This window comes from Papio anubis, chromosome 3 (assembly GCF_008728515.1).
Source record: "Papio anubis isolate 15944 chromosome 3, Panubis1.0, whole genome shotgun sequence".
NCBI classification, from domain to species: domain Eukaryota; kingdom Metazoa; phylum Chordata; class Mammalia; order Primates; family Cercopithecidae; genus Papio; species Papio anubis.
The window spans coordinates 170,946,211-170,970,510 of NC_044978.1; the positions used below are offsets into that span (position 1 = coordinate 170,946,211).

The 24,300-nt window shown below is 41.1% G+C and overlaps 2 long non-coding RNA genes across 5 annotated transcripts; one reads left to right on the plus strand and one right to left on the minus strand.

The window, feature by feature from the left end:
- The first annotated feature begins 146 nt into the window (after positions 1 to 146).
- Positions 147 to 23,278, plus strand: LOC108585847. Of its 4 annotated transcripts, XR_002521956.2 has the most exons (5): positions 147 to 299; positions 6,738 to 6,844; positions 12,005 to 12,149; positions 22,513 to 22,797; positions 23,193 to 23,278. It is a non-coding gene; the product is annotated as an uncharacterized LOC108585847 (long non-coding RNA). The 4 variants fall into 4 exon arrangements; XR_001902355.3 differs by lacking the exon at positions 23,193 to 23,278 and having other exon boundaries at positions 22,513 to 23,075; XR_004182839.1 differs by lacking the exon at positions 23,193 to 23,278 and having other exon boundaries at positions 22,715 to 23,075.
- Positions 3,302 to 23,180, minus strand: LOC116274212. Its single transcript, XR_004182840.1, has 3 exons — positions 23,071 to 23,180; positions 3,832 to 3,970; positions 3,302 to 3,577 (listed from the first exon to the last, which is right to left on the minus strand). It is a non-coding gene; the product is annotated as an uncharacterized LOC116274212 (long non-coding RNA).
- Positions 23,279 to 24,300: the final 1,022 nt, after the last annotated feature.

The window sequence follows — 24,300 nt, forward strand, 5'->3', positions numbered from 1 at the left end:
TCCTGGAACGCATGAGGGCGGGCTGCCCGCTTCTATACCTGTGTGCACACAATGCCCTCTGCCTGGAAAAGGGTGTCGTCGTACGTCTTCTTCTTAACTCTGACAAATGCCTGGTCAACCACCTTTAAAGACTCAAGACTCAAGTCTGACTCCTTCTCTCAAGTGGCATCAGTGGCTAAGCTCCGGGTTCAAATTTAGTTCATCTGGGATGACATGGGGCAAGTTACCCAACTCCGTACTTCAGATGTAAAGCCAGGATGGTAGCAGTACCTACTTCATGAGATTGTTACGAGAATTAAGTGAGTTAATATCTACAACGTGTTTAGCATAAACATGGTAATCACCCATTAAGTATAAGTTTTTCCTACCAGCTCCATGGAGTTGCTCAGAGATGCAGTTTTATAGTCCATGAAATGTGTTTGAAGCAGGGTCTGGCACACAGTAATACTGCACTCTGTGGGAGTTTAATAAATAATAAAGTGGCTTTTCTTGCCTCTTCTTTGTTAAGACAACATCTGTGACATTCAAGCAGAGATCTAAGTAATGTGAGCTATCAAGTTACCCAACTCCCTTGGGACAAACATTTCCCAAGCAGAGGAAATGGCAGGTGCAAAGACTCTAAGGCAGAAAAGCCCTTTGCCTGTTCGGGAGCAGCAAGGAGGCCAATTGTAGTTAGGCTAGAGCATTGAGGAAAACAGAACAGAAGTTCGGAAAGTAGCAGGAGGCCAGATCACCCATGGCCCTGTAGGACAGGATGACTTTTTTGGACTGTGCGTTTTATTTATATTTTATATTTTTATTTTATTGTATTTTGTTTTAAGTTCTGGGATACATGTGCAGGACGTGCAGGTTTGTTACTTAGGTAAATACGTGCCATGGTGGTTTGCTGAACCTATCAATCCATCACCTAGGTATTAAGCCCCACGTTTTAGCTATTCTTTCTGATGCTCTCCCTCCCTCCCCTCTCCCCAACAGGCCCCTGTGTGTGTTGTTCCCCACCCTGTGTTCATGTGTTCTCATTGTTCAGCTCCCACTTATGAGTGAGAATATGCAGTGCTTGGTTTTCTGTTCCTGTGTTAGTTTGCTGAGGATAATGGCTTCCACCTTCATCCATGTCCCTGCAAAGGACATGATCTCGTTCCTTTTTGTGGCTGCACAGTATTCCCTGGTGTATATGTACCACATTTTCCTTATCCAGTCTGTCACTGATGGGCATTTGGGTTGATTCCATGTCAATGCTATTGTGAATAGTGCTACAATGAACATATGCACGCATGTATCTTTATAATAGAATGATTTATATTCCTTTGGGTATATACCCAGTAATGGTATTGCTGGGTCAAATGGTATTTCTGGTTCTAGATCTTTAAGGAATCCCCCATACTGTCTTCCACAATGGTTGAACTAATTTACACTCCCACCAATAGTGTAAGTGTCCCTATTTCTCCACAGCCTCACCAGCATCTGTTGTTTATTGACTTTTTAATAATCACCATTCTGACTGGCATGAGATGGTATCTCATTGTGGTTTTGGTTTGCATTTCTCTAATGATCAATGATGTTGAGCTTTTTTTCATATGTTTGTTGGCCGTGTAAATGTCTTCTTTTGAGAAATATCTGTTCATGTCCTTTGCCCACTTTTTAATGGGGTTATTTATTTCTTGTAAATTAAGTTCCTTGTAGATTCTGGATATTAGACCTTTGTCAGATGTATTGTGAAAATGTTCTCCTATGCTGCAGATTGTCTGTTCACTCTGATGATAGTTTGTTTTGGTGTGCAGAAGTTCCTGAGTTTAATTAGATCCCATTTGTCATTTTTGCTTTTGTTGCAATTGCTTTTGACATTTTCATTATGAAATCTTTGCCACTGCCTATGTCCTGAATGGTATTGCCTAGATTTTCTTCTAGGGCCTTTATAGTTTTGGGTTTTATATTTTAAATCTTTAATCCATCTTGAGTTAATTTTTGAAAAACATGTAAGGAAGGGGCCCAGTCTCAATTTTCTGCATATAGTTAGCCAATTTTCCCAGCATCATTTATTAAATAGGGAATCCTTTCCCCATTGCTTGTTTTTGTCAGATTTGTCAAAGATCAGATGGTTGTAGATGTGAAGTCTTATTTCTGAGATCTCTATTCTGTTTCATTGGTCTGTGTGTCTGTTTTTGTATTTTATTTTTAACCCATTCGTGTGCATTTTATTTTTAACCCATACAAGGTCACCAAATGACTTGATCTGACATACTATTTTAAAGGCTCAATCTGGCTTGATATTGAGAATAAATTGTAGGAGGATAAGGATGGACAACAGTTACAATGGCTGTAATACCAGTAATGAAGGTGGCAAAGAAAAAAAAGATGGATTCTGAATAGAATTTGAAGGTAGCAGTAGCAGGATTTGCTGATGAATTGGATGTAGCATTTGCAAGAAAGAGATGAGTCAAAGATGATGCCAAGATTTTTTATTTGTGTAACTGACCAAAGGAAGGAAAGCACTGCAATCTCCAGTGATGAGAAAATGGGAGGTGAAGTAGATTTGGTCTTGGGAAGAGGCATGAATCAAGAATTTGGTTTTTGATGTGCTAAGTTTGAGATGTCTATTAGACCCCCAACAGGAGGCATCAAGGAGCCACTTGGGTATAAGCTTCTGGAGTTTGAGCAAGGGATTAATGATGGAGACACTAATAAGGGAGGTCTTAGCTATGGACAGTTTTTAAAGCCAAGAGTATATATAAGATCATGTGAAGAGTGTGTGCAGAAACAGAAGAGTTCCAGAGGCTCAGCCATGGGCTACTCCTGTGGCAGAGGTCAGAAAGATGAGAGAGCTTCAGCAAAGAGAACTGGGAAGGATGATCCCTGAGACAAGAGGAAGGGTACCCTGAAAGTTATTGATGATATTGACAAGAGAAATAATTTTAGAGGAATTATGAGGACAAAGCCCACCCACAGTAGGTTTAGGAGACTATGTGAGAAGGTAAGTGGTATCAGTAAGTTAGTAAGTGGAGTTTGTGTGTGTGTGGAGAGCTTTTCTGTAAAATGGAATCAAGAAATAAAGCCATAGCTAGAGGATGCTGGGCAGTCAAGGCAGGAGAGAATATTTTGTTCTAAGATGAGATTATCACAGTATGTTTGCAGGATGCTGGGATGACTCAGTAGGCAGGCAACAACTGACAATTGCTCCAGTAATTTCCCTCGACCTGCTGAGCTCAAGTGATCCTCCTGCCTCAGTCTCCCAAGTAGCTGGGACTACAGGAACGTACTACCATGGGCCTGGCTAATTTTTTGTATTTATTTATTTATTTATTTATTTATTTATTTATTTATGTAGAGACAGGGTTTCACCATGTTGCCCAGGCTGGTCTTGAACTCCTGGACTCATATATTGGTGATAGGTATCCAAAGCACAGGTGAGAGTGTGGGTAGGAGCTCCACCACCTCACAGAAGAAATTTGGAAAACAGCTTTCAGGGTTGGGAAGTTCATGGATTTGATGATGATGACGTGGATGTAATTTTCTGCTGCTTCTCAGCGAAATGAGAAAAAAAAGCTGTCTTCTAAGAGTTGGTGGGGTGCTGGTAGACCTGGAAGGAGACCAGGAGAGCAAATGGACTGTGGGTTCTCAGGGTATCATCAAGTGGTCAGGAATTTTTTAAAAGGTCAGTTAGTAGGTTGTGTTCTTTTGCCCAGCCACTCACCACTGTTTAAACAAAAGGGTGAAAGTGAACAGAGTTGGATTTGACAGGGTTGGGATTTGCTGCATGTATTTGTGTTCCAGGGTTGCCATAACAAAGTGCCACAACTGGGTGGCTTAAGCAACAGAAATGTATTGACTCACAGGTCTGGAGGCTAGAAGTATGAGATCAAGCCGTCACCAGGCTGATTTCTTCTGAGGCCTCTCCCGTTGGCTTGTAAGTGGCTGTCTTCTCACTCTGTCTTCGCATGGTCTTCCCTGTGAACTCCTCTGTCCAGTTTTCCTGTTTTTATAAGAACACCAGTCATAATGAATTTGGGCTCACTTTAATGACCCATTTTAACTTAATTACCTCTTTAAAGCTATTACCCTATCTTCAAATACAGCCACATTCTAAGGCACTGAGGGTTAGGATTTCAACATATGAATTTGGGGGGTACACCATTCAGCCCCTAACACCGGTAAGTATAACGGAGAATAAAAGGTCAAGGAAGCAGAAACTTTAAGCAAGAATGGGTTTTGGTTTTGGTTTTGGTTTTGGTTTTTGTGAGTTGTTTTGTTTTTGTTTTTTGTTCTTTGTTTTTTGTTCTTTGTTTTTTGGTTTTTGGTTTGTTTGTTTGTTTGTTTTTGTTTTGTTTTATTTTTTTGAGACAGGGTCTTGCTCTGTAACCCAGGCTCTGGAATGCAGTGCTGAGACCATGGCTCACTGCAGCCTTAACCTCCTGGGCTCAAGCGATCCGCCTGCTTCAGTCTCCTGAGTAGCTGGGGCTACAGGTGTGCACCACCACACCTGTCTAACTTATAGTATTTTTTTGCAGAGACGGGGTTTTGCCATGTTGCCCAGGCTGTTTTCAAACTCCTGGATTCAAGCCATCCACTCACCTTAAGGATGGGATTTTAATAATGATCCGTGGCATCTAAGTCCCACAGAAACTGAAGCAGGGGCAAAAGAAGGGTGAGAGATCACGAAAAGATGAGAGAGCTCATGGCTGGAAGGTCCTGAAGGGACCAAAGAGTTGTTAGAAAAGACAACATTTGCATTCGAGTGCTTTCATAGGCAATGCAGACTCACTCTGTCCAAAACTGAACTGTTAATCTTTCTCTGTCAAACCAGCTCCTCTTCTGGTCCTTTGCATTTCAGTGAAAAGAACCAACATCTCCTGCAGTTACTCAAGCTAGAAATTTCACAGTCTTTGACTCTTCCCTCTCCCTCATTCCACATATCCACATGGACAACAGTTCCTACTGCCTGCAAATTATTCATTAAATATCCATTTCCTCATCTCCACTACCACTAACTTAGTCCAAGAAACAGTTCACCTCCTTTCTTACCCAGGAAGAGTTTCCCCACCATCTCCCGATTCCACTCTTTCCACCTTCCTCCATGTATTTTCTATACCACTGGTATAGGCTGGTGGGTTTTTTTTTCCAAGTCACTCCTTTTAAAGACATAACTTTGACAACATAATTCTGACTCCCTCCCCTCTTGCTCTGGACATGGCAAGCAGCTTGTCATCAGCCCACATCTGCTTCTCCAGCCTCCATGGGCACCTCTGTCCCCAACAGCTCCTATGCTTCTCCACTCCTGCTGGCCTTCTCTCTGCCCCCAATGAGCCCAAGCTCTCCTCTGCCTCTAGGCCTTCACAGATGCCATGCCTTCACCCTGCTGACTCCTGCTGACCCTTCATGTCTCAACTTCAATGAGACATCCTCAGGAAGCCTTTTCTAACCCCACTCAGCTCCCAAGATAAGTTTGATCTGCAAATTGTTGTACACTCTTCTCGCTGAATAACATAGATGCCAGCAGATCTCATGAGACAATACCCATCTCAGAGGCTCTGGTCTGGACCACCTAGCCTGGGAATGCACACTCTGAGAATTTCTTCAAGGTGTCCCCTCCTCAGGAAACTAGGAGTTTGCACAAGGCTAGGTTGTCAGCAATTGAAATTTATTCTCTAAGTATCCTGCGATCAAGTTGATGTCTCTAAATGCTGGTTGAACAAACCAGTTAGTGAATGACAGAAATGTGGGTTTTGCCTCTGGATTCATTTCTGTAATTTCTGACCTTACTGTGTTCCCTGCCTTCTTCTACTCTCTTGTTCTTGGGCATGTGCTTTCTTTCATGATCCCTGTAGTGCAAGGTTCAAAATCAGTTACCATGCAAGAAGGTTTGCCACCTGCTCTTTATGAAACTGAACCGTTGGAAATTATAGCTTTCCAGCTTGTGAAACGAAACATCTAATACCTGCCACAAAACACACCCCTTTGAAAGGGCTATTTGTTTCTGACAATAAATATGATAAACATACATGGAATAAATGTGAAATAGATCGAAGTGCTAGATTCAGAAAATGATTCTTTCTTCTTCCCTGAACTCCCCGCTTCCCATTTTAATGAACAAGCAGCATATATACACAGAGAAAGAAAGAGAGAGAGAGAGAGAGGGGGGGGGGAGAGAGAGAGATCTTCATTGTTTCACTAAAATTATAGCATAAGACATATCCTGTTGTTTTCCTAGCTTTCCTCACATAGTAATGTGTGTTGAAGACATTAAATACCAGCATGTATTGTTTACCCAATTCTTTTAGATGACCCCTAGAATTCTATCATATAGTATGCTAGAGTTTACTTAACTAGACCTATATAAATGAGCACAGAATACTACAACAAATATTCTTGTGGCGGCATATTTTTTAGGTGTCCAAGTACATGCACTCCTAAAAGTAGACTCCCTGGGTCAAAAGACACAAGCACTAAAATTTTGAAATATATCGCCATCCAAAGGGGTGGTACTCGTTGGCCCTCTCACTGACGTGCCTGAGAATGTCAGGTTTTCAACCCTCACACGGTTACAGTTTCAAGTTTGTTTTGATTTCATTTCTGATTATTAATCATCAGGGGTTTGGGGCAACTACAGATGTTAGTTTCTCTTTCTGGGAAATATAATAAACACTTGAGGAAATAAAACCTAAAGGAACCCTATAGCGCTTTACTTCTGCTACATTACTTGGTTTGTGAGTATTCTCATTTTGCATTTTATCTTTCTGCAGCAGGAAGCTTGGTTACAAGCTTCTAACACTCTGGTATATTTGGGAAGTAAGAAGATAACAACATACAAGAAACTACCCAGATCCTCCTTCCACACCGTGTTGCCATGGTATGATTTGGGGCAAGTTACCAATATTTTTTAATTTCTATTTTCTCATTTGTAAAATAGGTACAGTGCAATGTCTACTCATCAGCTTGAAGTGGGGATTAATTTATAATATACACACCTAGACCAGGCTAGACACTCAACATATGGTAGTATCATTATTGCAGACTTATTTGTGCATAGTTACACTGCACTGAGGCTTGAAAAATGGCATATTCTGATATTCATTCATTCAACAAATAGTAAGGACCCACTATGGGCCAGGTACTGTGTTGGGTATTGAGAGCACGGAAATAAACTGGCTTTGAGGAATCCCTATATAGCCCAGCACTTAAGAGCACTTTGTGGTCAGGTAGACCTGGGTGGGCTTTGCTATTTGGGCGAATAATAAAGCTTCTCTGAAGGACAAGTTTCTCATCTGTCGAACAGGCTGCAAAATATCTGTGGGCGTCATTGAATTCTTTTGAGAGTTGAATCAGGTAATGTGTATAGAGAACATAGCTGAATGTCTGGCCCCTAGCAAGTATTCAACAAATAAGCACTAATATTGCAGTGGTGATGTAGAAAATGGGGGAATCACAAGGAATCGGAGTGCTGTTTGTTTGTTTGTTTTGAGACGGAGTCTCACTCTGTTGCCCAGGCTGGAGTGCAATGACGCAGTCTCGGCTCACCGCAACCTCTGCCTCCCGGGCTCGAGCGATTCTCCTGCCTCAGCCTCTCAAGTAGCTGGGAGGCACGTGCCAGCGTGCTCAGCTAATTTTTGTATTTTTAGTAGAGACGGAGTTTCACCATGTTGCCCAGGCTGGTCTTGAACTCCTGACCTCAGGTGATCCACCCGCCTCAGCCTCCCAAAGTGCTGGGATTACAGATGTGAGCCACCACACCTGGCCTGGAGTAGTTTTTAGGAAGTCTTTGAAAATACAGTGACACCACAGCAGGCTGTTGAAGGGCAAGCAAGGTTTGCAGAAAGGAGGGAACAGCATTTAAGCAGAACGGTGGGGAGAACAACAGATTTGGGGACACCTGGGGACAAGAGGCATATATATATATATATACACACACACATGTATATATATACACACACACACATATACACACACACACACACACATAGAGAGAGAGAGAGAGAGAGAGAGAAATTCTGTTCTTTCTACTTCACTGTGTATACATGGCTTCTGCCAGTCCATATAAAACCACCAGAGCCCAGACTCCAATACCAGCTCTCTACCCCCACTGCAATTTGAGCCTGAGCATCTCATGTAATCTCCCTGTGGCTCAGGCTTGCTGCAAGAATATGTGAGTGTATATGTCAAGCAAAAAGCAGCCAATGTCCCTGGGAAAGCCTCTAGAAATGGGGGAGCCTCCTGTCTTCAGTTCCCCTACTAGAAGGTCAACTCCATGCCAACAGGGCCATTGCCTGGCTTTGTTCACCAGAAATACCAAGTTCTCTGTCCCTAGCACCAGAACCGTGCCCAGTATGTGGTTGGCACTCAAGCAATGCCGGCGGAATAAACAACTCCCTCTCCCACAGTTCAAACTCGTGACAACAGGCTGGACATTCACCAACAGATCCAAGGTCTTCATCGGATTCACCGGCTAAAACCATCTATCAACAAGAATCTGTTGGCTCATTTGCTGAGGAATAAAGCACAATGTTAAAAGGAGAAAAGGGAGATGCTACAATTCATACATAATTCTTGTTTTATTCTTTCAACAATAATTGCTAACATCTTTGAGTGTCAGGTCCTTTGTGAACAGTACCCTCACAACACTGCCATCATGTAAACATGTGATGACTTTCATCTTGTAAATGTGAAAACAAAGGCTTACAGTTGACAGGCTCAGTCTGTTCTCAAATGGGACTTACGGTCCATAGTAGGAACTTCTGGAAACATGCTCTCGGGTACAGATCTGTGGCAGCTCTCAGGAAGCCTTTTTTTCCCCCCAAGCCAAACTGTATTCAGCTTTATTAAAGAGACTGTCCATCAGCACTCATGGTATTTCAGCAGCACATGGGCAGACAGTCATTAACAGTATGCAACAACTTTCAAACTCTCTTCTTCCATGGACTACCAAAAATCAGAAAGCCACTGTAAAACCCATGAAGTCTTCGACTGATGCTCTGCACAGAGAAAGTTTAGAGTGAGGGTTGACATTTCACATTTAGCACATTGTTTAACAACTTTGAATTCTGTCATTTTTATTTCACTTCCTCAAAGTCAGGGTTATCTGAAGACCCACAATCTAGAATTGGAACCACTGCTCTTTTGAGGGGCACCATCTCAGTGGCATCACTGGAAAGTTCAGATTGCCTGACACACTGGTAACCAATTATTGGGGGCCAGGTCCCAACAGGTGTCTGGATTTAAGGGAGATAAGTCTATGCTGAAAGATGGAAAGGAAGAAGAGGACTTAAAAATGAATGAATTTGTTTTTCCACACTACAAGGCTTTTGTGCCAAGGTGACCATGTGGTCAAAGTCAGGGAATCCCTCCTCCTGGCAGCCAAGAGGAAATCTTTCAAAACTAGAAGGGGGCTGGGCATGGTGGCTCATGCCTGTAATCACAACACTTGAGGAGGCCGAGATGGGCAGATCACTTGAGGTCGGGAGTTCGAGACCAGCCTGGCCAACCTGGCGAAATTCCATGTCTACTAAAGATTAAAAAAAAAAATTAAAAACTAGAAGGGAAAGATGTTTTCCCCACATCAATCCAGCTTCAGAGACATTCTATTAGTGACATATGCCCCTTCCCCAAAAGACAATAAAGTGTTCTGTGTACTAACAACATAGCTTTAAAAGAGTAAAACAAAATTCTGATTTTTATAAAACTGGATTAAAAAAAAAAAAAAAGTAGGGCCAGGCACGGTGGGTCACGCCTGTAACCCCAGCACTTTGGGAAGCCGAGGTGGGCAGATCATGAGATGAGGAGATTGAGACCATCCCGGCCAACATGGAGAAACCCCATCTCTACTAAAAATACAAAAAAATTAGCTAAACGTGGTGGCACGTGCCTGTAGTCCCAGCTACTCAGGAGGTTGAGGCAGGAGAATCGCTTGAAACCCGGAGGTAGAGTTTGCAGTGAGCTGAGATCACACCATTACACTCCAGCCTGGCGAAAGAACAAGACTCCGTCTCAAAAAAAAAAACCTAAAAAAAGATAAAAAGCAGCATTTCAAACTCTGCAGCCACCAGAAATACATAGTTTTCAAAAATGCACACACTTCCTCAGCACCTCCAGCACCTTCAGCTTTCTGTGTGCCTAGTCTGTTCGGGCATCTCCATTTTCTGCAGGGTTATCCACTCCTTGCCAGCATCAACTTTTCCCTTTTTTCCCTTTGGGTACATTTTCTCCCTTCTTTGCAGGGGCCTTTTTAGGCTTCGACTCTGGCTTTGGAGGGGCAGGCGTAGCAGACAACTTGCAGATCTACTATGTGGTTCATCCTTCACCTTGGCCTTATCTCCTATAGCATCCCCTTCCGCCATTCTCTCGGGCATGCTGGCAATGGCGGTGGGACGTGGGCACTGGGCGCGGGATGCAGCAGCGTGTGGGCTTTGGTTGGTTCAGGGATTGTTCTCGCCTTTTCTTCACACTTCTCCTGGTCAGAAGGCTTTGAGTGTCACCAGGAAGCTCAGGGTTAACCTGGTTTTTTTTAGGGAGGTCTTTGTCTCCTTAATATGTTTTGTGCCTCCTGAAATGCAGGATACAATCATGAAAAGACTAATAGATAAATGCTGAATATCAAAAACAGCAGAAAAGCATGCTCGTTGATGCCACACAGAGCACCTGTGACCTGCTTCTTTCTAGCAGATTCATGTAAGACAGCTGCATGATTTCTCCTCCCACATCCTGAAACTGAGCAAGGCTGAATCTTGTATTTACTACTCTTTCTGTATTTTTAATGAAATAAGAGTAAATAGAACTTGGCAAGATGCCTCAGAATGCTTTTAATTCACTTGGGCTGCCTGCCCTTCATTCTAGGCTTCCTTGTTTATTTCATCAGAGTAAAGATAGTTCATCAGAAGTCAACTTCTCAGCCACATCCTCCCTTAGGTCTGACCACAGCTTAACAGAGCTGGTGACTTTTCAGCTCTCCCACTGCCCCACCTCCTTCACCCAGTTGCTATTCCTTAACCTTCAGGTGACAGTTTAGACACTCCAGATCTGAGACATCTTTTACAGCCCTTCATGTCTGGATTATAAGCTCATATCATGGATAAACATATGCATCCTACACTTCCTGATTTTTTGGGACAGTTTTTCCACCCCACCTCCATCCCCAACTAGATTGTAGAAGGATGCCAAACAATCTTTGTCTCAGGTACATCCTCAGTGGCGAGCAAGTCCCTGGTGCTTAGAGGGCACTGCACAACTATATGTTGATGAGTATCACACTGTAATCCTATTCTTTTTACTTGCATCCCCTTATTCAGCCATTTGTGCATTAAATATTTACTGAGCACCATGAACTATTTTAGTACTGGGTTTATAGCAGTTAAACAAATTCAGTCACCAGAAGCTTATGTTTTAAAGGGAAATAGACATACAATACACAAGATAAGTAAACCATAGCACATGTGAGGTGATGGTGAGGGCTAAGAAACAAACCCAGCAGGGAACAGGATAAAGACTGGGGGGAAGGTTGCAATTTTGGGTAAAGGACCAAGGAAGGTCTTACTCATAAGGTGGCACTTGGGTAAGAATCTGAAGAAGGTGAGGTGAAATCTGGGGGAACACGGCTCCAGACAGAAGAATGTATTCAAGAACACATTCTTGAATATTTAAGAAGCAACTGTGCAATGCTTTCTCAATTGCAAAGGCCCTAAGTTAGAAGCAAGCCTGGTGTGTTCAGAGAACAGCAGAAGTCAAGTAACAGGTATATGGCACAGGAAGAACAAGGAGGAAATATGTGGGAGATAAGGATAGAGATGTAATTGTGTGTTTGGGACCCGGAGATAGGCACTAGTGCAAAAGTGTGACATGTCCTGACGTGTTTTGTCAGGCTCACTCTGGCTGTTTATTGAGCAGAAACGGAAGTGGGGCGGGGACAGAAGCAACAAGGCCATTTTGGAAGCCATGGTGCCATAATCCAGACAAGAGATGATGGTACCTTGAACTGGGTTGGCATCAGCAGATGCAATTAAATTCTGAATATATTTTAAAGGTACAACAGACAGGATTTGCCGATGGAGTAAAGAGACAATGAGAGTGGTCAGACACAACTCCAAGATTTTTGGCTTGAGCAACTGAAAGGATGGAGTTGTCATTTACCGAGTGGAGAAAGACTATGAAAGGAGAATTCATTTGAGGTACGTCGAGTTTAAGATGCTTGTTACATATCCAAGTGAAAATGTTGAGACAAACACCGTGCCGTGCTCCACAAAAGTTAACTTGTTCAATCCTCATAAGAACCCCATGAGATAAGTAGTATTTTTGACCCCATCTTACAGGAAAGAGACTGAGGCCTGAAGCCCAGAGAGGAAGAGTGACTTTTCCAAGCTTACCTAGCTGGTTGGTGGTGGAAGTGGGGAACTGGGATTCAAACCTAAGCAATAGGGCTCCAGAATTCATGCTCTTCTATACTTTGCAAAACACACACACACACACACACACACACACACACACACACACACCCCACCTCATTCCAGTCACTTAAGAAATTTCTTGCCATGAGCATTCATTGAGCCCATTTATGAGCCAGTCACTGTGGCAAGGGACTGGAGTGCTCTAATTAGATTGGGTCCGAGTCACTTTCTGTGGGCCTGATCTTGGGGGTGGAGCCTCACATCAGCTGAGAGTAAAGTAATGGGCAGCTCTCCAGAGGAAAATCAGGGTGTCGTCACCAGAAATAGAGTGAATAGATGCTGAGTATATCTATTTCTTAAAACCCATTCTGATATCAAATTTAGCCCATCATAGCACATGGACAAAGTTTATATATGATCCATTCTTTATATGCATTTTAAACACACCCAGAACACCAACTTGTGCCAAAATTTTCTCAAAAGATTTTCTAATAAGATGTTTACTTGATTCCCTGGGACAATTACACTTTCCATTCTTATATTCTAACACAAAGAGGCTGAAGGTCAAATATCTCAGCTGAGGGGAGGAACACATTCTTGAATATTTAAGAAGCAACTGTGCAATGCTTTCTCAATGCAGCATTTTTCAGAGCGAGTGAAAAACAAAAGCAAACAAAAATTCCAAAAGAAAGCCCCAAATATAATTCATTGAAATAGGGATACTGAATATCATTCACTGTGTTTTTTTTTTAATTTTACTTTATTTTTTTAGAGCAGCTTTAGGTTTACAGCAAAATCCAACAAAAAATACAGAATGTTCTCCTGTTCTTCCTTCTCCCTACACATGCAGTCTCCCCCACTATCAACATCCCACCCAGAGGGGTACATTTGTTAATATCCATGAGCCAACATTGACATGTCATTATCACCCAAAGCCCATAGTTTACATTGGCACTCCCTCTTGATGTTGTACATTCTAGAGGTTTTAAGAAAGGTAGAGTGACTTCCACACACCATTATAGTATCATACAGAATTGTTAAACTGCTCATTCATCACTTCTTCTCTTCGACCTCAGACAACCATTGTTGTTTGTTTGTTTACTGTCACTGCAGTTTTGCCTTTTCCAGAATGTCATACAGCTGGAATCACACAACATGTAACCTTTTTGGATTGGCTTCATTGACTTAGCAATATGCATTTAAGGTTCCTCCATGTCTTTTCATGGCTTAAGAGCTCATTTCTTTTTAGCACTGAATAATATTCATTTATCTGGAGGTACCACAGTTTATCCACTTACCAACTGAAGAATGTCTTGGTTATTTTGTTTTGTTTCCTGACAGTAAATTTTTCTTACTCTAATAAATTGTAAAATTCTGCTTATTAATATTTTACTAAATAATTAGTAATCAAAGCAAAGTTTAAATGTATATTTCAGAAAGACATTCCTTTGTAAAAAGTAATAAGCTCTACAAATAATTTTTCAGGTTGTAATAGCAATTGTGTGCTTACATATAATTTTGAAAAATAAGAGTACAAAGAAAAAATACAACTACTTGTAACTTCAAGAATCAGAAATCAATAGCATTAATATTAATATTTTGGTGTATTATATATACATTTTTCCTGGAATTTATATCCTAAGATTTTAACTCCACATTATATGATACATATTTTAGCTTATCTTTAAATATTCTTTCTTTTGGATTGTTTTTCCTCCTCTATACATACATAGACAAATATTCTTCTGAAATAGCATTTTTATTTATTTTATTTTAAAACGTATTCTAAAGCTATAATCTTTAAAAGTCATGTAGAAAAAAGTAACTCAACTCTTTAAATTAGATTGTCAAAAACTATCATCAAGTACCTAGAAATCATTTTTTTCTTTTCAAAAATGCATTTATTATACATTTCCAGATCAATAGTGTACTACATGGTTTTTTGAAAAGTAATAGGAAAATAACCTCATGTTCATCATAGCATTATTCACAATAGCCAAGATTTGAAATCAACCTAAGTATCCATCGTATTCATCAAGGGATGAATACATAAAAAAATTGTGGTACATATATACAATAGAATATTACTCAGCCATAAAAAAGAAGTAAATCCTACCATTTGTGACAATTTGGATGAACCTGGAGTACATTATGCTAAGTGAATTAAGCCTGACACAGAAAGATAAATACTGTATGATTGCACTCATATGTGGACTCTAAGAAAACCAAACTCGTAGCAGAGAGTAGAATGTTGATTGTCAGGAGGCTGGGGTTGGCAGAAATGGAGAAATGGTCAAAAAGTACAAACTTTCAGTTCTAAGTTCAGAAAATCTAATATACAACATGGGTGGTGATGGATGTGTTCATTTGATTGTTGTAAGCTTATATGCTTTGAATGTATTCAATCTTTATTTTTAATTAAATATTTTTAAATGAAATAGACTTTAAATATAATAAAATATAAGCAGTTACAAATAAGATTATAAAAACCACCCATAATCATAGTACCTAGAGAAAATTATGTTTTTACTTATCCTTCTACTTATGTGTGTGTGCGTATATATGTATATATGGGTGTGTGTGTATAAAAGGAAAGTTGTATACATATATACACACACATATGTATGCACAGTTTTGAAATTAAGTTCTTTTTTTTTTTTTTTTTTTTTGAGATGGAGTCTTATGCTGTCGCCCAGGCTGGAGAGCAGTGGTGCGATCTCGGCTCACTGCAACCTCGGCCTCCTGGGTTCAAGCGATTCTTCTGCCTCAGCCTCCCCAGTAGGTGGGACTACAGGCACATGCCACCATGCCTGGATAATTTTTGTATTTTTAGTGGAGACGGAGGTTCACCATATTGGCCAGGCTCCTGAACCGCCTGCCTCGGCCTGCCTCCTAAAGTGCCGGGATTACAGGCGTGAGCCACCGCGCCCGGCCAAATTAAGTTCTTAAAACCATCTACAAAAAAAGAAAATAGCACATAAACACGAAAATCATGTAACAAAAGCTCACTCATTCATTCACTTATACACTCAAAACCTGTGTTGAGCCTCTGCTATTTACCTGGCTGTGGGCCGGGTTCCAGGAATATAAAGACCTTCAAGACAAGGTGTCTGTTCTGTGCATGTCTATATTCTATCCAGGAGAAGGAATTTCTATCACATAAAAATGATTTATCGCTGTGCACACCATCATGCAAGCTCAAGCACAGAAATGTGGTGGCAAACGTGAGAGAATGGTGAATTAACTAAAATGACAACTTCATCCAGATTCTCATTCATAAATTATTTTCTCATATTTTATGTCCTAAAGCTTGGTTTTCTAGCTACCAAGCTAGCAACAGACTGGAAGATAACAATAAAGAAACTACTTTCTTGTTTTTTAGCACTTCAATACGTGTCCTGTTTTATTGTATACATGTATTGCCACATACAATTTTATCTCACTTAAGTTTCATGCTCAGTTAATTTCTTTTCCTTTCCAAGTGAGAAGGTGGCACACAGGACAACATGCCAAAAAAAACCTCTTTCCTAGAACTGCACAGCTACAGTAGAATTTTAAAACTCCATTTTTAACAAACAGCAATTGCCACTTTAAAAAACTATATGCCCATGGAGAAACCCCGTCTCTACTAAAAAATACAGAAAATTAGCCAGGCATGGTGGCGCATGCCTGTAATCCCAGCTACTCGGGAGGCTGAGGCACAAGAATCGCTTGAACCCGGGAGGTGGAGGTTGAGATGAGCCGAGGTCAAGCCACAGCACCCCAGCCTGGGCAACAAGAGTGAAACTCCGTCTCGAAAACAAAACAAAACAAAAAAACTATATGCTGTATGTAATGTTTAAACAAAAATATGTTGGCTGGGTGCAGGGGCTCACATCTGTAATCCCAGCACTTTGAAAGGCCAAGGCAGGCACATTACTTAGGAATTTGAAACCAGCCTGGGCAACATGGTGAGACCCCATCTCTACTAAAAATACCAAAAAAAAAAAAAAGGTAGGTGTGGTGGTGCACACCTGTGGTCCCAGCTACTCAGGAGGCTGAAGGAGGAGGATCACCTGAGCCCAGGAGGCGGAGAATCACCTGAGCCCAGGAGGCGGAGACTGCAGTGAGCCAAGATCACACCACTGCACTTCAGCCAGGGTAAAACAGGGAGATCTTATCTGGAAAAATAAATAAATAAATATATACATATATATTTATATGTATTTATATTTATTACATTTATATTTATATATGTATATATTTGTTTATGCATGCTTACATATATAAGGAAAAATAATGTCTTTGGCAGACAACTATTAATTCATTTATTCAATTTATTTAATAAATAGTTTTAAGTTTACCATATGTCAGCACTTGATCAGCAGTGAACAAATCAGACAAAAATCCCTGTCCTCAGCTGCTTTGGAAAATAATCTGGCAATTCCTCAAAATGTGAAGCAGAGTGAACATGACCTGGAAATTCCACCCCTGGATATCTACCCAAGAGATATGAAAACATATGTTCACACAGAAATGTACATGAAGGTTCATAAAGGAATTATAATAATTGAAAAACAGAAACAACCCAAATGTCCTTAACTGATGAATGGATACGCAAAATGTGATTTGCCCACACAGTGAAATATTACTGAGCCAAGAAAAAAAACGAAGTGCTTACACATATCACAACATGGACGTACCTCAAAAACATGCTAAGTGTAAGAAGCTAGTCACAAGAAGTAACATATTGTATCATCCCATTTACATGAGATATCCAGAATAGGCAAATCCATAGAGACAGAAAGTAGATTAGAAGTTCCCTAGGGCTGGATGGCGGTGGATGAGGAGTGACAGCCCAACAGGAATGGGATTTTCTTGGGGTTGAGAGGAATGTTGTAAACGTGTGTGATAGTCACAAAACTGAATATACTAAAAACTACTGAATCATATACTTTCAGGGTAAATTTTATGTTTGTAAATTCAATCTCAAAAAAAGATGTTAAACAAAATCCCTCCTCGCGTAGGGTTTATAGTTTCTGGGCAACTCCCTACCATTTTTCCTGGTTCTGATATGAAGATAGCCCATTCCAGATTTGATGCCAGTGGGTAAATACTGGGAGTGGAGGGGGGAAAGAAAAGGAGAAAGCGGGGTATTGAGCATTTATTAATTTATGGTACTATCCAACTAAATAGTAGCTCTTTGGCGCTGTACCCCATGACACCCCCTGTCACAGAAACAGGGAAAATTGTTTCCATTGGCAGAATAGTCATACGCTGCCTCTTACCAACTCTTAGGAAGAGAAAGAAGGAATGAGGAAGAAGAAAGGGGATGGAAGAGAAGTGAAGAAGTGAGAAAAACAGGAGGAGGAGGAAGAAGGTAGAGAAAGAAAAAGAAAAGCAGAAAAAAGAAAATAGAGGAGAAGTTTAGGTAGAAGAAAATGAAGGAGGAAATGAAGAGGAAACATTAACTGAGCATTGACTAAGTGCCAAACACCATACTGAGGTCTCTGTACACCGTGTTATTAAAGCTTCAAAATAACCCCATGAGGTAAATATTATTACTATACCCGTTTTACAGATTTGAAAACTTGAGCGTGGTGAACACAGCATTTCAGAGGTACCACTGCTGGGAGTTCTACCAGTCAGACCTTGAGCAGCACATCATGTTCTTTCACCCAGAAATCTGGGTAGTGGGCTCCGTAGCGGACCAGTAGTATAATCTGGATGTTATTCTTGGCTATTTCCTTAATCCTTCCCCATCCCTGAGATGCTTGAGCTTCCTAATATTCTGTAATATGCACCAGGAGATGGTTTTGATATACGTAACTAAGAATTTTGCCTACAGCAGACAGAGGTCAGGTAACTTAACTGAGGACACACACATATATGTGGTGGAAATGGGACTTGATCCCTGTGCACCTGATTCCAAGCATTGACTCTTAGCCATGATTCCCTACAAAAGGCAGTGAGGTGTGTAGGCCGTAGCTCTGTGGCCCACCTGTAGTGAAGACAACACCAGCATTCAGGTTGTGGCTCAGGTGGGAAAGGTTTTGTCCTGTTTCATTCTATAGAAATGTATAGGCATTGACACCAAATACTTTATACACACTGAAATTTAACTAATTGATCTTAAATAAGATTGCATATTCTCACTTAAATGAAGAATCTAAAACAATCAAACTCATAGAAACAGAGAATAGACGGGTAGTTACAGAGGCTGGAGGGTAAGGGTATTAGGGAGATGATGAATAAGGTATGAAAATCTCAGGAGGAATATGGAAGTTTTTTTTGAGATCTATTGCATAGTGTGGTGAATATAGTTAATAAACAGTATTGTACATTTCAAAATTGCTAAGAGTAAATTTCGAATGTTCTCATGACAAAAAAGGCTAAGGATATGATTTCATTCTTTTTTATGGCTGTATAGTATTCCACATCTTTTGCAGCAACATGGATACAGCTGCAAAAGATGCAGCTTAGGATAGTAGAGGCCATTGTCCTAAGTGTATTGATGCAGGAACAGAAAATCAAATGCCACATGTTCTCACGTTTAAGTGAAAGCTAAACATTGAGTACACATGGACATAAAGATGGAAACAATAGACTCTGGGGACTACTACAGGAGAGAGAGTGGAAGGGGAGGGAGGGTTGAAAAACCAGCTATCAGGTACTATGCTCACTACCTGGGTGATAAGATCAGTAGCATACCAAACCCCAGTGACACACAATTTGCCTGTGTAACAAACCTGCCCATGGACCCCCTGAAACTAAAATAAAAGTTGAAAAAAAATGCTAAATATTTGAGGTGATGGATATGTTAACCAGCTTAATTTAATTTTCTTACATTGTATTTATAAATGATAACATCATTTTGTACCCCAGAAATATACACAATTATAAATTATCAATTTACAATAAAAATTATTATTAAAAATGCTGATGTTATTGGGTTTTTAAAACATTAAACACTTAATGTTTAAGAAATTCCCACCGGGCGTGGTGGCCCATGCCTGTAATCCCAGCACTTTGGGAGGCCGAGGAGGGCAGATCACCTGAGGCCGGGAGTTCGAGACCAGCCTGACCAACATGGAGAAACCCTGTCTCTACTAAAAATACAAAAATTAGCCAGGGGTGGTGGCCCATGCCTGTAGTCCAAGCTACTTGGGAGGTTGAGGCAGGAAAATCGCTCGAACCCAGGAGATGGAGGTTGCAGAGAGCCGAGATCGCGCCATTGCACTCCGGCCTGGGCAACAAGAGTGAAACTCTGTCTCAAAATAAATAAATAATTTTTTAAAAAAAGAAATTCCCCGTAAAGGATTCTCTGTAATATTAATGGAAAGAAGTGGTGAAGAGGGAGTGAGGTTGAGAAGAAGTTTTCTTTAACAGGGGACCACTATTCAGAACTGTCTAGGAGGTATGTGCTTTTGTCCTCTTTAGACAGGAGGATTATTATTCTGTTCAGCCAAGGTCACAGGTCTGGGACAGTGGAGCTGGTATTTGACCTTGGGCCCACAAAAATACACTGCAGTTCGTGCAGGGAGAACCAAATTGTCTTCCTCCACCCTCCTTAGTTCTTCGGAAGGGCTATGAATTAAATCGGCATATAACAGATTAGCAAGAAAAAAACTATGTCTAACTACATACATTGGCACAGGGGTCCCATGAAAATGTGAGAGTTGAAGAAAGACCAGGTGATTGAAGCTTATATAGTAGCCTGAGCTACAGAAAGGAATAGGAGGAGCTTGGGGCTTCCTGGGGTGGTAGAGACAAGCTATGAGAAGGGGAGGGAGGAAATATAAGGTGAGTAAAAGTTTGTCTTGTTATGCAAATGAAGTATCTCAGGTAATAAAAATTATCTAGGAACAGCCCTCTTCCTGATACAGCTAGTTTTACTAATGTAGATTTCTTTTACAAGAAACGTAACTTTCAATTTACAATAGGCATAAATTTCTTTTACAAAGGGCAGCTTTTCAGAGATACTCCTGCGTCTGCAGTTTATCTGAATAACCAGCTTGAAATATGCCAAGAAGTGTATTTTGGGGTGGCACATCTTATCTCCCACCGTATGTTTTGAGGTGGTGCATCCTGAACCCCAACAAATGAGCATCTTCGAAAGATATGGCTGGCCACTGCACAGCTGTGCCGTGCACAGAAAAATGTAAATAGCCCTCCAAACCTCACCCTCCAAGGCCACTAGGGGAAAAAACAGCTCTCCACAGCCCAACATACCTGCTGGATGTTACAATAACCCAAGCCCATGATGAGTCATTCAGAGAAAATATACCCATTAAGGGCATCTTCTTCACAAAACTAGTTACATGTAACACGTCCTATGTCAAAATGTTTCTCGACGTTTGTTAACCTATCAAACATATTCTCAACTAATCTCCACTCAGGTCAAGAAAATGCAGTTGAGTGTCATTTCCTGAGTCAGGCTGGTATTGCAAAATATAAATTCAACAATTTTGCAAACACATCTCACATCCCAGACCTGCCGTTGGTATGCACCTCTTTAACCACAAACCACATTAGTGAAAATGAGAAAGAAAAACTTTCTTCTTGCTAGGCGCTTCATAGAACTAGCCAGGTGAGACCATCTCTGAGGGTCTTCGACAGCTCAGTTTTACTGCATACTCTGTTTCAAGACCCTTTAAAAGGCCAGATTGTCTAGCACTTCTTTTATGAGAAGAGCTTCCCCCAATCCACCCTGCTGTCTTTTAGCAAAAACACCAGAAAGTCGGTTTTTTCCCCTTGTTTTGTTGTGGTTTTTTTGTTCATGGTGGTGTGTTTTGTTTTAGTTTTATTTTTTCAAATTCCATGGTTATTTTCAAAGTGAAGATCTAGCTTACCATGTAATTTTTAAGTTTATGTTTATGTTGCAGAGAATGGGAGAACTGTTTAGTCTCCACCTTGAGAACCTTAACATCATCTATCAGTTTACATGATACTTGCCCTGTGGAGAACTTTAGAGCTCTCAGATTGTTTTACCTTTATTCCCTGGAAACTTTGGACTATTGGAATATAAGCTGGAATAAGAAGCTCATTGATTTGAAAGTGGAGTGAAGTGATTATCTGTCTACTAACCCGATGGTTAAGTTTTTTTTCCTTTTTTCAAATAGGGGTTCAGAGTACACAAAGGAGCACACACTCACACACTCACAGATGCACAAGCACTCCGAGACATTCATCACTGGTGGTTACTATCACTCTACATTGACTGAAGGTTACATCTGGACACAGCATTTCTTTTTTCTCTGGGGATTTTCACCCATAAATAATATGCAGTTGTTCAATTCATTGCTAAACTACAGAGATTCAGTGAAAAATGAATACATTAATATTGCAAATGCATTTACTCTTTGACTCACTGACCCCATTTCTAGGAATTCAACCTACAAATATCTCTGCCCACGTGAAAGATAATAAATATACCAGATTAGTCATTGCAGCATTGTTTATAAGAGAAATTGGCGGTGGGCATGGTGGCTTACGCCTGTAATCCCAGAACTTTGGAGGCTGAGGTGGGTGGATCGAGAGGTCAGGAGTTCGAGATCAGCCTGACCAACATGGTGAAATCCCGTCTCTACTAAAAATACAAAAATTAGCCAGGCGTGGTGGCACGTGCCTGTAATCCCAGCTACTAAAGAGGCGAAGCAGGAGAATTGCTTGAACCTGAGAGGCGGAGGTTGCAGTGAGCCGAGATTGCACCACTGCACTCCAGCCTGGGCAACAGAGCGAGACTCCATCTCAAAAAAATTTTTTTTAAAAGAGAAAAACTGATTGCAAACAACCTGAATGATGTTCCTAACGGGGTGGGTTAAATAAATTACAAAACATCTCTCCCATGGAATATTATGCAGCTGTAAAAAATAAAGCGAGGGATCTCTGTATGTATTGATACGGAATAATCTCCGGGATGTACTATTAAGGGGTACAAAGTATTTTGTATTGAATGCTTCCTTCTGTGTAAGAAAAGGGAGGGAGTAATAACATGTGTTTATGTGCTTGCCTTTTTGCAAAGAAACCCTAGACGGATCTACATGAATCTTTAAACAAATGGTCATCGGAATAAGAGGTGTGGGAACAGAACAGGGGACAGGAGTGGGAATGAGATTTTTTCATAGTGTTTTATTTTTAAGCCATGTGTCTATATTACCTTTTTCAGAAACAACATAAAAATCACCAAATGTAATCTAAAACAAATCGATGTACTTAAATTACAAAAATGGACCATTGGGAAAGAGCCTGTTTTATCCATCTTATCAGGCATGCTTATCAAATACTTCATCAATTGGAAAATCAACAAAATAAAGTATGTGTGCAGCTACATCCGTCGCTGATTCTTTATCTCATTCAAAACCACACAGTGCTGACGGCAACATCCTTCCTCTCAGCATTCATGCTTCTGCTACCACCCAGGGGCACTGAGTTCACAGCCGGTTCACAGAAGGTAAGAAACTGCACACAACCCTTAGAGAGGAGACAATCGTAGATCTGTGCATGCTTCAGAGAAGAACATCTGGAAATTCAGCAATGTTCCTAAACTAAACATACCCCTGTTTCCTTGGGTCCCTTTAGGCCAGGGTTCACAATGGGGTCACACTAATCCCAACAACCTCTATTTCAGTGGCTCATGAAGCCTCTATTGTTCTGCAGAACACCATCCCCTTTCAAAGAGCCTCCCTCTCAATATTTCTGGGGGTCATCGCAGGGATTATCTCACCTGTGCTCGAAAAAGCTGCCCACAGTCCCGTGCCCTCCATCGTGGTTTTCCTCTCCTCTCAATCCCCACCGGTGATACACACGAAGAAGCTGTGACCTCACACCCCCCGCTTGGCCTTCCAGATCCTCCCAGCCTCTCCCTTTGGCTCTCTGCCCTGGATCCAGCCCCAGCAGGCTCTCCCAGAGGAAGGAAGGTGGCTGAAGTCCGGTTATCCACTCCCTCAGCTGGCTTCCTCCCTGCAGGGTTGCCTCAGGCCACTGGGTTCCTTGACAGAGGCCACTGCTCTTCTCGAGGTAACCTCTCCGTGGGACTCTCTCCTTCCAGATTCCCACAACCTGCCTGATGCCTCACTCCGTGAGGCGTTGGTGCATCTCTGCACACATCAGTGCTTTGCAGATCGTCCCTATTAAACCTCCTCCAATTTTCCTGATTTGAGTGTGCCTTTTATGTGTCTGGATAGGGCCTAACTGAACTGGATTCTACCTGCCTGCAAGGCAGTTTATGTATGTCCCATCATTGCCTTGGGTGGGCACCATCTCTGTGAACCTCCAGCTGTGCCATGGCTGGGCCACACTTTGAGAGCTGGGTCCTATCCCAGTACTGTTTGTGGCTCTGTGTCTCGTAACATTCTTAAAGACCCTACTCCATCTCCTCCCCTAATGGAGAGGGATGCTACTAATAATGATGCAAGGACAGAGGACACCCACTGGCGCGATCAGGAGCCATTCAGGATGTTTGGTTTCTACATATACACACAGGAGCACACACATACATAATAAATATCTGCTACAGATATGATGGATACTTTCTAATTCTTCTCCCTTTTCCAGAACGCCTTTATCTGAAAATTATCCCTCCCACAAATGGACTTCTGAAAGCCCCATGCTATCAGCCCTGACGTATCTGAGCCCCAGAGATAGAGACAGCTTAGACAAAGGCCGGAACATATCTAATCTGAAATTTTAGAGGAAGAATGCAGTGTGGTATATTTTGGATATGACATTTATATCAGAGAGATGAAGATGGAGGGTGATATATTGCCAGATGACATGCTAAGAGAACCGCCACTTTATCTTCTTAGTGATTTATATTTCAATATCTCTTAGTGATTCATATTTATATTTCTTAGTGATTTATATTTAAATATTTCTTTGTTATTTATATTTAAATCACTTTATCTTCTTAGTGATTTATATCTTCTTAGTGATTTATATTTACTATTTACATTGT